Here is a 14574-nt window from a genome sequence, read left to right on the forward strand (position 1 = left end):
AACCTATAATTCTTAAACTATATATGATAGGAAGTAGGATTTACCTGGTGCTGAATCTTCATCTGTGACACGTGTGTGCAGACACACAAATGGGCATTAAATGATCTCTGTGTACATATACATACTAATGGAAATTCATGAGTTTTATCATTTGACCTTAATTTTGTGATGAATGTTCATTATTCTGTCTGTAGATTTTCATGGATCCCTGGACAGCTATTTTCCTACTACATCTTACATAACATTTATCCAGAAAGGGGAAAAAAGGTCTGATTCTTACCCTTATTATTCTAAGTGACTAAATTCAGTCCCTGTTCAACATTTCAAGTCAAAGTAGCTAGTTGGTGCTCTTAATACACCTGACTCTACATGTCCATATATCTTCCTGGTCAAAGGAGACTCTTAACACCTTCACTCAACTGAAACTCTGAACTCCATAGTACTTTCCTTGTGCTTTGCTAATGGCACTTACAGGAGATAACAATCATGCATAAACCCACTCATGAGTATTATGATTGGTGCCTAGCAGTTTAGACAGATTTAATAGGCTGACCACTCAACTGAAATAAGTGCCAATTAGAAAGAGAGACTGCATAAAGATGGTTAGAGCAATAACTTTGCCTTCTTCCCCAAATCCAACAAAAATGACACAAAAAAAAAAAGGAAGAAAAATCTAATGACATTGTGAAACCAAAAATCCATCAATTGACAAATGCTTTTGAGGAATTTCTGAGCTATGGGAACGGGACTTGATAGAGAAGACTGAGAACACAGCTTTGCAGAAGAGGAAGACTGTATCGCAACTAGGGGAGGGTCTTGGAAAACTCAAGAGGATTTTGTGGGGAGATAATACCTGACAAAGGTAGATCATTTGGCTTCTTCCCTACTTGGACTGAGTAACAGGTAGCAACAGCAGCTGTTCTCTAGCCAAATCACAGAATGTGGACACTGGGCCAAGAGAAGACCCATGAAACATTAGCTACAGATCCCCAGTAGGATGGAAAGTCCCCACACTAAGAGAGCAAACCACTGATCTACCTCATGTGGTAGTGCGTTCCAGTGTTCTTCCACAATCAACAGAAGCAGGCTTCCTGTGACTGTTATTCCAAACAACAAAGATAGACAAACTCTAGAAATTTGAGGAAAACCTCTAAATGAGACACCAAAATCAGTATCTTTAGATTTGAGGATTCAAAAAAGAAAAATTATCTTTTTTTAATTTCAAAAAAGCTCTAGAAATCTAAGAAATGTTTTTAGACCATCCCTGGTACTGCAAAAACATTCAATAGAAGTTCATTGAATCAGTGAATGAATCATAAAAATAAGTAGGTGAGCTAAATAAAAGAATGAATGCAATGAATTTGGGAGCCCGATGTGAGACTTGATCCTGGGCCTCCAGGATCACACCCTGAGCTGCAGGCGGTGCTAAACCGCTGTGCCACCAGGGCTGCCTGAATGCAATGAATTAATGAGGAGGAAGGTTGAATTGGGACCCCTTCCAGAACACAATGATAGATCCATTAAGTATGGGATATGGAGGATAGATTCAAAATTTTTACATCCATCTACTAGAAGTGTCTTGAGAGTGGAAGAGAAGCAGCAAATAGTACAAGTAATTTTCTCAGACTTCAAGACAAAGAATAATCTACTTGCTTTCTCAGGGACCAGATTCATCCATCTAAAGGGAACAAGGCAAACTTAGACTGAGCACAAACAGAATAGCAATAACTCCGTTGTCTAGCATTGATCTGCAATGAGAGAACTGGCCCAATGATATGAATCTAGTGTGAATTTTCTTCATAAACCAATGTTCAAATGCCAACATTTTCAAAATGTTAAGCATTTTTACAGATAAAACCTTTATAACTCAGTTTAATAAATGAGTTCTCTTGCAGACCTGCCTCCAAATAGCTTTTGTCTGTTCACCAAAATTCAATGTATCTGTAAGGGTTTGGGGGCAGGGCATGATTTAGAGTATTGAAAAGAATATAGGCTTACTTTGAAAATGTAGTAAGACCATATTTAATCCAGAGAAAAATCCTGTGAGGCAGGCATTCTTGTACAGATGAGAAAACTGAAAGACTAAGTAGTTAAGTAATTGTCAAAGGATTTACACAGCTAATGTGTGGTGAAACTGACTTTGAATCTAGGCATCTTGTTCGACCTTATTGCCATATCAAGTTATGAAACATCTAAGAAGGTCAATGTGTAAAGAAGGGTCTGGAAATGATTCACTTGACTTTCTGACATAGCAGGCTTTATGCGTGACAGGGAGTACATTTTACAGCTATGGAATTAGAACTTGATTTTAAGCACCTCACCAAGGTTGTGAGATGGCCAAATCAAGCTTAGCCATATATTTTTGGAAGCAGTGTAAATTGCTAACAATCTTTTTAGAAAGTTATGTTGCAATGTATATATCAAGGATCATTAAAATGGTCATATTCTTTGACCCAGTCTAATTTTAGAGGAAGTACCTTAATTCAAGAAAATAGAATCCACATGAATGATGATATTCTTTTAATGTCTCTAGAACAGCAAAAACTTAGAACCAACCAGTGCCTACTATTGGTAACAAATAGACTGTGTGAAAAAGCATAGTTCAAAAGTATAATTATGCCACAATTAACATGGTATATTAAAGAGCAGACATGGGAACCTGGATGGCTCAGTCATTGAAGTGTCTGCCTTTGGCTCAGGTCATGATCCCAGGGCCCTGGGGCTGAGCCCCACATTGGGCTCCCCACTCAGTGGGGAGACGGCTTGTCCCTCTCCTTCTGCTCCTTTCTGCCTGCCCCTTGTGCTCTTTCTTAAATAAAAAATGTTTTTAAAAGTAGAAGATACTAGGTAAAAATGAAAATGATAAGGTCAACAGGTAATATATTTTCTTTAGAAATCCTGTAGGTCTTAGAGGGATGGCCAGCCACCTAATCTGTTCAACCTACAGCTACGTTACTCTTGGGATTTACTATTTGAAATTGTGACCACATGAACCTTTATGAACATCACGGTTACACTGATCAACTTTGTTCTGTTTCAAGTACACAAAAGCTTGGAGGCTGGAAATAGTAGTAGTAAAGAATGATTGTATAGGCATATATCTTAAAAAAAAAAAAAAAAAAAACCTCTCAGGGTATTTGGCATTGTCCTTTCACTGTTCAGTATTAGGAAATATGAAGAGAAGTAAATGTGAAAACCATTTTGGTGATAAAGATGTTAAACCATGGTAACCACAGGACTTCCAGGAAAGATGGAGTAGGAGGATGCTAAACTCACTTTGTACCACAGACACACCTAGATAACACTCAACTACTGTAAATAATGCAGAAAATGACAAAGTTTGGCAGAACAAACTTTCTAAAGCTAAATATAAAGATGTCATGTAACAGCAGAGATGAGATCGGGAACCAAGCTGACCTATGAGACTGTCCCAGGGAAGGAGGGATGACCACTGCAAGCACAGAAAAGGGAACAATACAGACCCCACACCAAGGACCCTAGGCCTGGGGGGACCCACACAGAAGAGGAATCCCCCTAACATTTGTCTTTGAAAACCAGAGGACCTAACATCACATGTTCATAAAATTAGTGGAATAACACCTAAAACTTTAAAAACCAGCAGACCCCACTCTGGAAGATCAGGCGTATAATAGGAAACTGAGTCCCCACCCTTAAAGAGACAACACAACAAACATCCACAGACACAGCATAGAAGCAGCAGTTTGAAAGAAGAAAGGGTGGTGGTTGGGGGCGATACAGGAAAGAAATCTACTTACTAATTTCAGAACATGCACTGGAGGAGCAGGCATCTTTAAGAGACTTCTCCAAGAACAAAAGAACTGTCAGACGCCATTTCCTTCCCCCACCCCCCATCCTAGATACCCAGACACCTGCAGGAACCAATACAGCTCCCACACACTCTGCCTAGTTTGCTAACAGTGAAACCAGTTCCTGTGTTTCCTACAGGCCTGCCCTCTTTAACCCACCCTCAGCAGGAGACCACCCAAAATGAGGCCACAAGCCTGGCAGTGTACAAGCAGCCCAACAGGGCCAAGACCACTCTAAAGTGACTTGAGCCACATGAAGGGGGTTAATAACCACACATCAGTTTGACATTTGTCCCAGCAATAGGTTGGGGGCGGACATCTGGTCTGATTGCAGGCCCCACCCACTAACAAAAACCTCGCAGGGGACAACACAGGAAAAGAGCTCCACAGTGTAGTGCTACTGCGGCTTTGGCAAACATCTGGTCTCACTCAACACAAGCCCAAAGCAGCCCCAAACTGGCACATTAATATCACATGCACCAAGTCCTGCCCACAACAGGCAAAGAAAGCCATTGCAGATGACTGAAGTCAAATACAGCTCAGACACAATAGTAGGGCACATGCAACACACAGGCACCCATGAAGTACCAGGTTCTAGCAAGTGGAATGTTGCCCTGCAGGGTACTGCAAGACCTCTTCTTCCTATGGCCACTGCTTTCAAGAGCAGGAGACATAGTTGACTTAAATAACACAGAGAAACAGACATGAAGAGTTAGACAAAGAAGGAGACAGAAGAATAGATCCCAAATGAAAGAACAAAATCATGAGACCTAAATGAAGTGGAGTTAAGGAATATGCCTGATGGAGAATTTAAAGTAATGATTATAAAGATACTCCTTGGACTTGAGAAAAGAATGGAGGATCTCAGCAAGATCCTCAACAAAGAAATAGAAAATAAAGAACCAATCAGAGATGAAGAACTCAAGAACTGAAATTAAAACACACTACAGGGAATAGTAGACTAGGGGAAGCAGAAAGATCAGTGACCTGGAGGATATGGTAATGGAAAGGAATCAAGAGAAGAGACTAAGAGAACTCAGTGACCCCATGAAGCATAACAATATACACATTATAGAGATCCTAGAAGATGAAGAGGGAATAAACGGGGGGCCAAAAATTTGAATAGCTGAAAATTTCCCTAATCTGGAGAAAGAAATAGCTTTCCAGATCCACAAGACAGTAGAAACTGTGCAAGCAGAAGAGCATAGCATATGCAAAGTGCTGAAAGAGAAAAACCTGCAGCCAAGAATAATAGATCCAGCAAGGCCATCGTTTAATAGAAGGAGATGGGGCACCTGGGTGGCTCAATCAGTTAAACATCAACCCTCTACTCAGGTCATGATCTCAATGTCCTGGGATCGAGCCCTGCATCAGGCATTCTGCTGGGGGGTGGGGGGTGTCTGCTTGTCCCTCTCCCTCTGCCACTCCCCCTACTTGTATGCTCTTGCTCGCTCTCTCTCAAATAAATAAAATCTTTAAAAAATAAAATAGAAGAGAGTGTCCCAGGCAAAAAAAAAAAAAAAAATGTTTCACCACTAGCCCAGCCTCACAAAAAGAAAATTAAAAGATTATTCTTTAAGTGGAAAGGAAAACCACCAAGCAGGAACAAGAAAACTAGGAAGTGCAAAAGCAAAAAGGTAGATCTATAAAAATTAGTCAAGGGTTTCACAAAATGAAAGGTATAAAGTATGGCACTATATATCTAAAATGGAGAGGGGAAGAGGGAGGAGAGGAATAAAAGTTTAATGCTTTTGGAAGGTGTTCAAACTTAAATAACCACTAACTTAATATAGATTTCTATCTGCACAAGATGTTACATGTAAACCTAATGGTAACCATTAAAAAAAAAAAAAAACAACTGGTAATAGCATTGCAAAAAATAAAGAAATGGAATACAAATATCTCACTAAAGAAAGCCAACAAACCATGAAAGAAGAGCAGAAAAGGAAGATAGAAACAGAACAAAAACAATCATTAAAATAAGTAACAAAATGGAAGTAAGAACAAGCCTATCAATAATTACCTGGGGCAGAAGGGAGGCCTGTGGCTCAATTTGTTAAGTGTCCAACTGCTGATTTCTGCTCAGGTCGTGATCTCAGGGTTGTGAGATCGAGCCCCATGTAGAGCTCTGCACTGGGCGTGGAGCCCACCTAAGATTCTCTCTCCCTCTCCATCTGCCCCTACCCACCCCCCCACCACCCACTCATGCTTTCTCTCAACTAAAAAAAACAATTACTTTGAATGTAGATGATGGATTAACTAAACATTTCATCAAAAGACACAGGGGGGCAGAATGGATACAAAAGCAAAACTCATCTACATGCTGCCTACAAGAAACTCATTTCAAACCTAAAGACACCTGCAGATTGAAAGTAAAAGGATGGAAAAGCAATTACTATGCAAATGGAAGTGAAAAGAAAGCTAGGGTAGCAAGACTTCACACAGGACACAGACCTGTGTTACAAAGAATGTAACAAGAGATGAAGAACACTACATGATCATGAAGAGAACTATCCAAGAAGATATAACTATTGTAAATATTTATGCACCCAATACGGGAGCACCCAAATATGTAAAGCACGTATTAACAAACATAAGGAAAGTAATTGATAAGTAATATAATACTAGTAAAGCACTTTAACACCTCACTTACATCAATGGATAGATCCTCCAAACAGAAAATCAACCAGGAAGCAGCAACTTTGAATGACGCATTGGACTAGATGAATCTGATATATTCAGAACATTCCATCCTAGAACAGCAGAATACATTCTTTTCAAGTGCACAGGGAACATTCTTCAGAATAGATCACATATTAGGATGCAAAACAAGTCTAAACAAATTCAAAAACACTGAAGACATGCCACACATCTTTTCCAACCACAATGAAACTAGAAATAAAACACAAGAAAAAAAATTGAATGAACACAAATACATGTAGGTTAAATAACATGCTACTGAAAAGTAAATGGGTCAACCAAGCAATCAGAGTATTCCAAAAAACACATGAAGACAAATGAAAATGAAAACACAATGGTCCAAAATCTCTGGGATGCAGCAAAAGCTATTCTAAGAGGGAAGTTGATAGCAATACAGGCCTACCTCAAGAAGCAAGAAAAATCTCAAACTAACCTTACACCTAAAGGAGCTAGCTCATAGAATAATTCTATGAAGAATAACAAAACCCAAAACCAGTAGAAGGAAAGATATAATAGAGATTAGAGCAGAAGTGAAATAAAAACTAAAAAACCCAAAACCCCAATAGAATGAATTAATGAAACCAGGAGCTGGTTCTTTAAAAGATAAAGCAGATAAACCTTGAGACAGATTCATCAAAAACAAGAAAGAGAATGAGGATTCAAAGGAAATCATAAATGAAAGAAATAACAGCCAACACCACAGAAAGACAATGGATTATAAGAGATTATGAAAAATTATATAGCAAACTGGACCATCTTGAAGAAATGGATAAATTCCCAGAAACATATAACCCCCCAAAACTGAAGCAGGAAGAAATAGAAAATTTGAATGGACCAATTACTGGCAATAAAATTGAATAAGTAAACGACTTCCAACCAGAGAAAAGTCCAGGACCATACTGCTTCACAGGCAGATACTGCCAGATATTTAATGAAGAGTTAACCCCTATTCTTTTCAAACTATTCCAAAAAAAATAGAAGCGGACAGAGAGTATGGGGATTCCCCAAAAAGTAAAAATAGGATTACCATATGATCTAGTAATTCCACTACTGAGTATTTACCCAAAGGATACAAAAACACTAATTTGAAAATATATGTGCACCTCTCTATTTGTTGAAGCATTTGGCTATTTACAGTGGCCAAAATAGAGAACCAACCCTATTGCCCTATTGTCTATTGATTGATAAATGGATAAATAAGATATATATATATGATTGCTTGGTTGACCCAATTATATATATATAATGGAATTTTGCTCAGCAATGAAAAAAAAAAGTGAAATCTTGCCATTTGCAACACCATGGGTGGATCTAGAGAGTGTAATGCTAAGTGATGTAAGTCAGAGACAAATGCCATATGATTTCCCTCATATGTGGAATATAAGCAACAAATGAGCAAAGAAAAAAAGGACAAACAAAAAGACAGACTTTGACTTATAGAGAACAAACTAATGATAACCGGAAGGCAGGTGGCTGGGGGTAGGGGAGGGTGAAATAGGTGAAGGATATTAAGATACCTACCATGATAAGCACTGAGTAATATAATTATTGAATCTCTATGTTGTACACCTGAAACTAATATATCACTGTGTTAATTATACTGGAATTTTAAAAATTAATTTTTAAAAACATAGAATTCTTCTAATACGGCTTTTTTCTTTTGTAATGGGAACAATATAGAAAATAAAGTTAAATGACTTTTTCAGGCTGACACTTTTACAGCCTATCATGAACTTCATAGACTGTAGCACATTCTTCAAGTGGCTATATTTCAAAGGATACCACTTTAAGAAACAGTAGGGGAACAAAGTTTAAGTCCAGGCCCCCTTACTAACTAGCTGTTTGGACTGAGGGGGGGCACTTGGCAGGATGAGTACTGGGTGTTATGCTAAATGTTGGCAAATTGAACTCCAAAAAAAAATTTTTTTAAAATAGCCATTTGGGCTTGGGTAGGTATTTTCATATATAAACCTCAGTTTCCTCCTTTTCAAAATAGGGATTAGAGACAATGTATATAAAACATGCAACAGAAGAGCAGCTACTCAAATGAGAAATAGCCATTATTACTATAACTAAATGTATAACAGTGAACTCCTAAAGATGGACTTCTATTAAATCATTAAACAGGTATACTCAGGAACGGCAGGAATATAGAAGTGTCTAAGTGGAGAATGTTCTAGGCTATACAACCTGGGATTGATTGATTGATTGATAAAAAAATGTCTGATCTGACATTGTCCAAAATCAGTCTTTGGCCATTTGATTTGATATTCACGGAATAAATTTTTGATTTATCCTTAAAGAGGACCAAAAGCAAGAAAGACAGCAAAGATTCAACTCTCATTTTAGAAGACAAAAGAAGAGTGGGAATTGTCATTGCTTTCAGGGGTTTGCTACAATTCTGCAGCTTGCAGCAGTCCTGAAGAAGTGAAATTCAGAAGAGTGGAGAAATGTGAATCAGTCCTGATTATAACATCCATTATGTATTGTACTTTTTCCATGTTTTATATTGTTCACTCAGTTTCATGGAGGATATTCTTATCGCTTCATGTCATTTCAAATAGCAGAAATCCAAATTAAAACAAAGCAAACAATAGAATAATGGTATATAACATGTAAATAAGGAAAATCTTGTACAATTATGTGCCCTGTTTTTAAAATAGCTTCTGTGTTCTTTTTTTAAAGATTTTATTTATTTATGAGAGACACAGAGAGTAAGAGAGAGAGGCAGAGACACAGGCAGAGGCAGAAGCAGGCTCCATGCAGGGAGCCTGACATGGGACTCAATCCCGGGTCTCCAGAATCAACCCCGGGCTGAAGGAGGTGCTGAACCGCTGAGCCACCTGGGCTACCCAGCTTCTGTGTTCTTTGAAGTGCCCTTATTGCTGAGCACCCAATGAATAATTGCCAAACTTTAATCCACTTGATTCATTATAAACCAGTGCCACTGAAATTAGTCAAGATATGCCAAGGAAACAAAAGCAGAGCAGATATTTCCAAAAGGCAAAGAAGGAAAGACAAGAGAGGAAGAAGAAGGGAGGGGAAGGGTGTGTGTATGTGGAGCTACTGAAGTGAATTTTACTATTAGCAACAAATTGAGTATGAAGGAAAAGAAATAAAGATGTAGCAGCATACAGAGTAAATCATTGTTGAGCAGTAGTACATGCTAGAACATGTCTAAGCAAGGACAAAAAGAAACAAAATGGCAAGGTGAAAGGTTTTAAGAACTCCTTATGCAACCCAGGGAGGGAAAGAAAAACATACCTTTAGTTCCAAGAATATTTCCACATCAGTGGAATTAGAACAGACCTGTGGCTTATCTCTTGCAGTCAAATGCTCAACCCCTAAACAGGCAAGTGGCAACTGAAATAGTTGCAATAGTTGCTATTAACCAAACTGCTCCTAAGTACCAGACACCACAGCTGACGTGTGTGTGTGTGTGTGTGTGTGTGTGCGCGCACGCATAAATATATATATATCTGCTGCAAGTATAATGCCAGACTGGCTTTTGTTCTTTTTTTAAGTGATCTAGATTTTTACCTGGAGCCTCCAACTTAAAAACAAAAGTTCATTTGAGGCCAATAGTTTGTAAGTCAAGGACTCAAACATTATACCTCAGTTTTCATAGGTATATGGTGGACTCTTTCAATATGTAGACTCAGACTTTTTATTTCTAAAAAGTTCTCCTGAATATAATTTAAAAAAATAATTTGCTTATTTTCTTTTATTGACTGTTCTTCCCCTATCTTCTAGATCTCTTACTTTCTCTTGTATCCTTACCTCTGTTTTCAGTTCTCTAGGCTGTTTTTGTTCTTCTGCAAGGCAATCAATATGTTCACTTAAATCTTTTTTTTTTAAGATTTTATTTATTTATTCATTCATGAGAGACACAGAGAGACAGAGACACAGGAAGAAGGGGAAGCAGGCTCCCTGTGGGGAGCCTGATGTGGGGACTCGATCCCGGGACCCCAGGATCATGACCTGAGCCGAAGGCAGATGCTCAACCACTGAGCCACCCAGGTGCCCCTAGGTTAATGCTGATTTTTTTTTTTCTTTTTAAGAGAAAGGAATCTCAAATAGTCTCCACATCAGCATGGAGGCTAATGCAGAGCTCTGTCTCACAACCCTGAGATCATGACTGGAGCCAAAATCAAGAGTCAGATGCCCAACCCACTGAACCATGCAGGCCCCATGTTAACTCTGATTTTTAATGTCTTGATCTGAAGTGTTCTTTAATCTTTTCAAATGCTACTTCAATGATAAGAAATTCATTTCACAGTATTGTGTTATAGTTTTTCTCTATTTCATAGGTTTCTTAAAAAATCAGCTTTATTCCTAGCTGCCAAAAATAACCACAAGGAAACTACTGACCAATATTCCTTAGGCATATAGATGCCCTTGTTATGAAGAATTGAATAAACCATGCTAAAATGAATGGAAATGCTAAAAACAATTGTTAAAAAAAGGTTGAAGGCCTCACACTTCCTGATTTCAAGATTTACTACAAAGCTGTAGGAAACAAGGTGGTGCACATTGCTATAGTGGCCTCAGGACATTACTACAGCCTTCATTTCAGACTGACAAGGATTATGATGCAAAAGCCATGTGGAAGCATGGTTGCAACTGGTTGAAAATTTCCTTTCTCAGATTATAACTGATTCTAGTCGCTAGAGGTAGAAAATTTGTAGATAGAGATAAAATTGCCAAACATGAGGAAAGGAAGGAACTTAGAGATAAATCAGCAGGTCGTACTCAAAATAATCATCATGCCTTTGGATCCAAGAATATCTATCTATAAATCCACTCAGCCTAGCTGGTAAATATGAGACACGTAGACAGGAAAACCCATCCTTCCATCCCAAGTCAAAATATCTGAATGGTTGTAGCACCTTATACCTATACTAGTTACTCCATAAGCATGTACAGAATGACTAGATATCTGGATATACAAGAATAAATGATTTATGTTACCATCAACTTGGTAAGATTTTCAAAATTAAGACTAGGGGAAATGGCAGAAGAGGATCCTAGGCTTACCTTGTTACATGGAGGTAACCTAGATAACACCTTGTCACCTAGGTAACACCCAGTCAGTGTAAACAATGCCCCAAAGACTGACAGAAGATTCTCCAAAGCAAAATGTAGAGAAGAGGCCACATCAAGGAGGGCAGGAGGACACAGACATGGTCAGCAGCCAAACTGACCTGCAGGAAGGTCCATGTGAGGCAGGAATGCTGTAGGCACACAGAAGGGAGAGGAGTAGACCTAAGAGCAAGCACCCCAAGTGCAGGAGACCCACATTTAGAAGACAAATCCCTGATAACATTTGGCTTTGAAAACCAGAGATGCCTAACTTCATGAGTTTTTACAATCAGTGAGGCTTAACACCCAGAACTTTAAAAACTAGTGAGTGTGGCTCTGGAGAGCCAGAAGAGTGAGTGGAAACTGAGCTCCTGCCCTTAAAGAGACTGCACAACAAATGGACCTCTGATATGTCATAGAAACAGCAGTTTGAAAGATGCCTGGAGTATATGGTAAGATTTATTTACTAACCTCAGAGAGTATCCTGGAAGGGCAGGGATCTTTGGAAGACTTCTCTAAGAACAGAATTGCTGGCAGGTACTACTTCCCTCACCTGCCCCCCAGCCTATATACAGGGACTTCTGTGGGAAAGAACACAATTCCAACATTCTCCACCTAGTTTGCTAACAGTGTGCCTTGCGCCCAAGTTCTCCTGTGGACTCATTCCCTCCAGCACGCCCTCCACAGGTATACATCCAAACTAGCACCATAAGTGTGTCATTGTGCAAGCAGCTGCCACAGGGGTCAGTGCCACCATAAAATGACTCCTGCCTCAGGGAGAGGGGAAGAAAACCACACACACCAGTTCAACTGCTGCCCCAGCAATGGGCTGGGAGCAGTCAAATGGTCTCACTGCAGCCCCCACCCACCAACAAAATCTGCTCTGGGGACAACACAGGGAAGGTACCTGCAAGGAGGTACTATTGCATCTCTGGCAAACACCTGGTCTGAAGCCCAGACTGGCCAACACAGGGATCAAACTCTACCCACAACAGGTAAAAAGAGCCATTGCAAATGATCGGACTGAAGGCAAAACACAGCTCAGCTACAACAACAGGGCACACACAACACACATTGGAGACACCCTGGAAGTGCTAGGTTCTGGTGAACAGGGGAAAGTGCATTGCAGGCTCTACAGGATCTCTTCTTCAGAAGGTCACAACTTTCAAGAACTGGAGACATAGACTTTCCTAACACATAGAAACAGAGATTTATTTAACTTTTTAAAAAAATATTTTATTTATTCATGAGAGACACAGGCAGAGGGAGAAAAAGGCTCCATGCAGGGAGCCCAACATGGGACTTGATCCCAGGTCCCTAGGCTCAGGCTCTGGGTTGAAGGCAGATGCTCAACCGCTGAACCACCCGGGCTGCCCAGAAACAGAGATTTAGACAGAAGGAGTAGACAGAAGAATATGTGCCAAATGAAAACAGGACAAAAGCACAGCAAGGGAGCTAAAATAATAATAATAATAATAATAATAATAATAATAATAATAATAAAATAAAAAAGATAAAAATTAAAAAATGGAGATAAATATACTTGATAGAGAATTTAAACTAAGGGTCATAAATATACTCACTAGACTTGAAAAAAAAAGTAGATCTCAGTGAGCCCCTCAAAAAAGAGATAGAAAACACAAAAAAAGAACTTATCAGAGATGAAGAACTCAGTAACTGAAATTAAAAACATACCACAGGGAACAAATAGACTAGAGGAAGAATGGATCAGCAACCTAGAGAGATAGTAATGGAAAACAATCAAGCTGAACAGAAGAAAAATTAAAAATGAGAATAGATGACGGGAACTCAGGAACACCATCAGGTATAGCAACATTCGCATTATACAGATCCCGAAGGAGAAGAGAGGGAGTAAAGGGAGCAGAAAATTTACCAGAGGAAATAACAGCTGAAAACTTTCTGAATCTGGGGAAGGAAACAGAAACACAGATCCAAGGAGACACAGTCTGTGTTCCCTGCACCCCTGCACCCCCACCCTGTCCTCCCACAAAAAAAAAAAAAAAAAAAAAATCAACCCAAGGAGGTCAACACCTAGACACATAGTAATTAAAATGCCAAAAAAAAAAAAAAAGGGATTAAGATAATTTTAAAAGCTGCAAGAGAATAAAAACAAAAACAAAACCAGTTACATACAAGAGACCCCATAAGGTTATCAGTGGGTATTTCAAAAGTTCTGTAGGCCAGAGGCGGTGGCATGATATATTCAAAATGCTGAGAAGAGAAAAATCTGTAGCCAAGAATACTGTATTCAGCAAGGCTATCATTCAGTCCAGGAAGAGAGATAAAGAGTTTCCCAAACAAAAGGTGAAGGAATTCATGACCACTAAACCAGCCCTACATATGAGAAAGGGGAGTCTTTAAGTGGAATAGAGACACCATAAGCAGCAATAAGAAAAGTAGGAAGCACAAAAGCAGTAAAATTAAGTATATCTGTAAGAATCAGTCTAAGGATTCAAAAAAAATAAAAGGATGTAAACTATAACACTGCATACCTACAGTATGGTATCAGGGGAAGAGGAGTAAAAATGTTCCTCTAGTAAAGAGGAGTAAAAAGCTCCTTTAGTGCTTTTAGAATAGGTTTAAACACAAGCAACCATCAACTTAATATAGACTGCTATATGCATGTTATATATAAATCTAATGGTAACCAGAAATGAAAACTCTGTGATATGTAAAAAATGGAGAAAGAAATTCAAGTATTTCACTAAAGAAACCCAGCAAACTATGATAGAAGAGAGCAAGAGAAGACAGGATCAGAAAAGAACTACAAAAGCAAGTAACAAAATGGCAATAAGAGCATACCTATCAATAATTACCTTTGAATATAAATGTTCTGACTCTTCCAATCAAAAGACACAGGAAGACAGAATAGATTTAAAAAAAAAGGAAGACCCATCTATATGCTGCCTATAAGAGACTCATTCAGCACTAAACACACCTGCAG

General features: G+C 38.8%; 2 long non-coding RNA genes across 6 annotated transcripts in view; one reads left to right on the top strand and one right to left on the bottom strand.

Moving 5' to 3' along the window:
- LOC144284444 (uncharacterized) overlaps nucleotides 1-11607 on the bottom strand; it is a 36526-nt gene extending 24919 nt beyond the window's left edge. The window contains exon 1 of one of the 4 annotated variants that reach the window (XR_013352843.1): nucleotides 11565-11607. This is a non-coding gene — a long non-coding RNA (uncharacterized LOC144284444). Of the gene's footprint in view, nucleotides 1-44; nucleotides 137-6480; nucleotides 6581-11564 lie in introns of those variants that run through there. The other 3 variants (XR_013352846.1, XR_013352845.1, XR_013352844.1) reach the window with 3 other exon arrangements.
- Nucleotides 11608-11653: 46 nt separating this feature from the next.
- LOC144284446 (uncharacterized) overlaps nucleotides 11654-14574 on the top strand; it is a 53523-nt gene continuing 50602 nt past the window's right edge. For both annotated transcript variants that reach the window (XR_013352848.1, XR_013352849.1), the window contains exon 1: nucleotides 11654-12061. This is a non-coding gene — a long non-coding RNA (uncharacterized LOC144284446). The remainder of the gene's footprint in view (nucleotides 12062-14574) is intronic.

The sequence above is a fragment of the Canis aureus genome, chromosome 15, assembly GCF_053574225.1.
Source record: "Canis aureus isolate CA01 chromosome 15, VMU_Caureus_v.1.0, whole genome shotgun sequence".
NCBI lineage: Eukaryota > Metazoa > Chordata > Mammalia > Carnivora > Canidae > Canis > Canis aureus.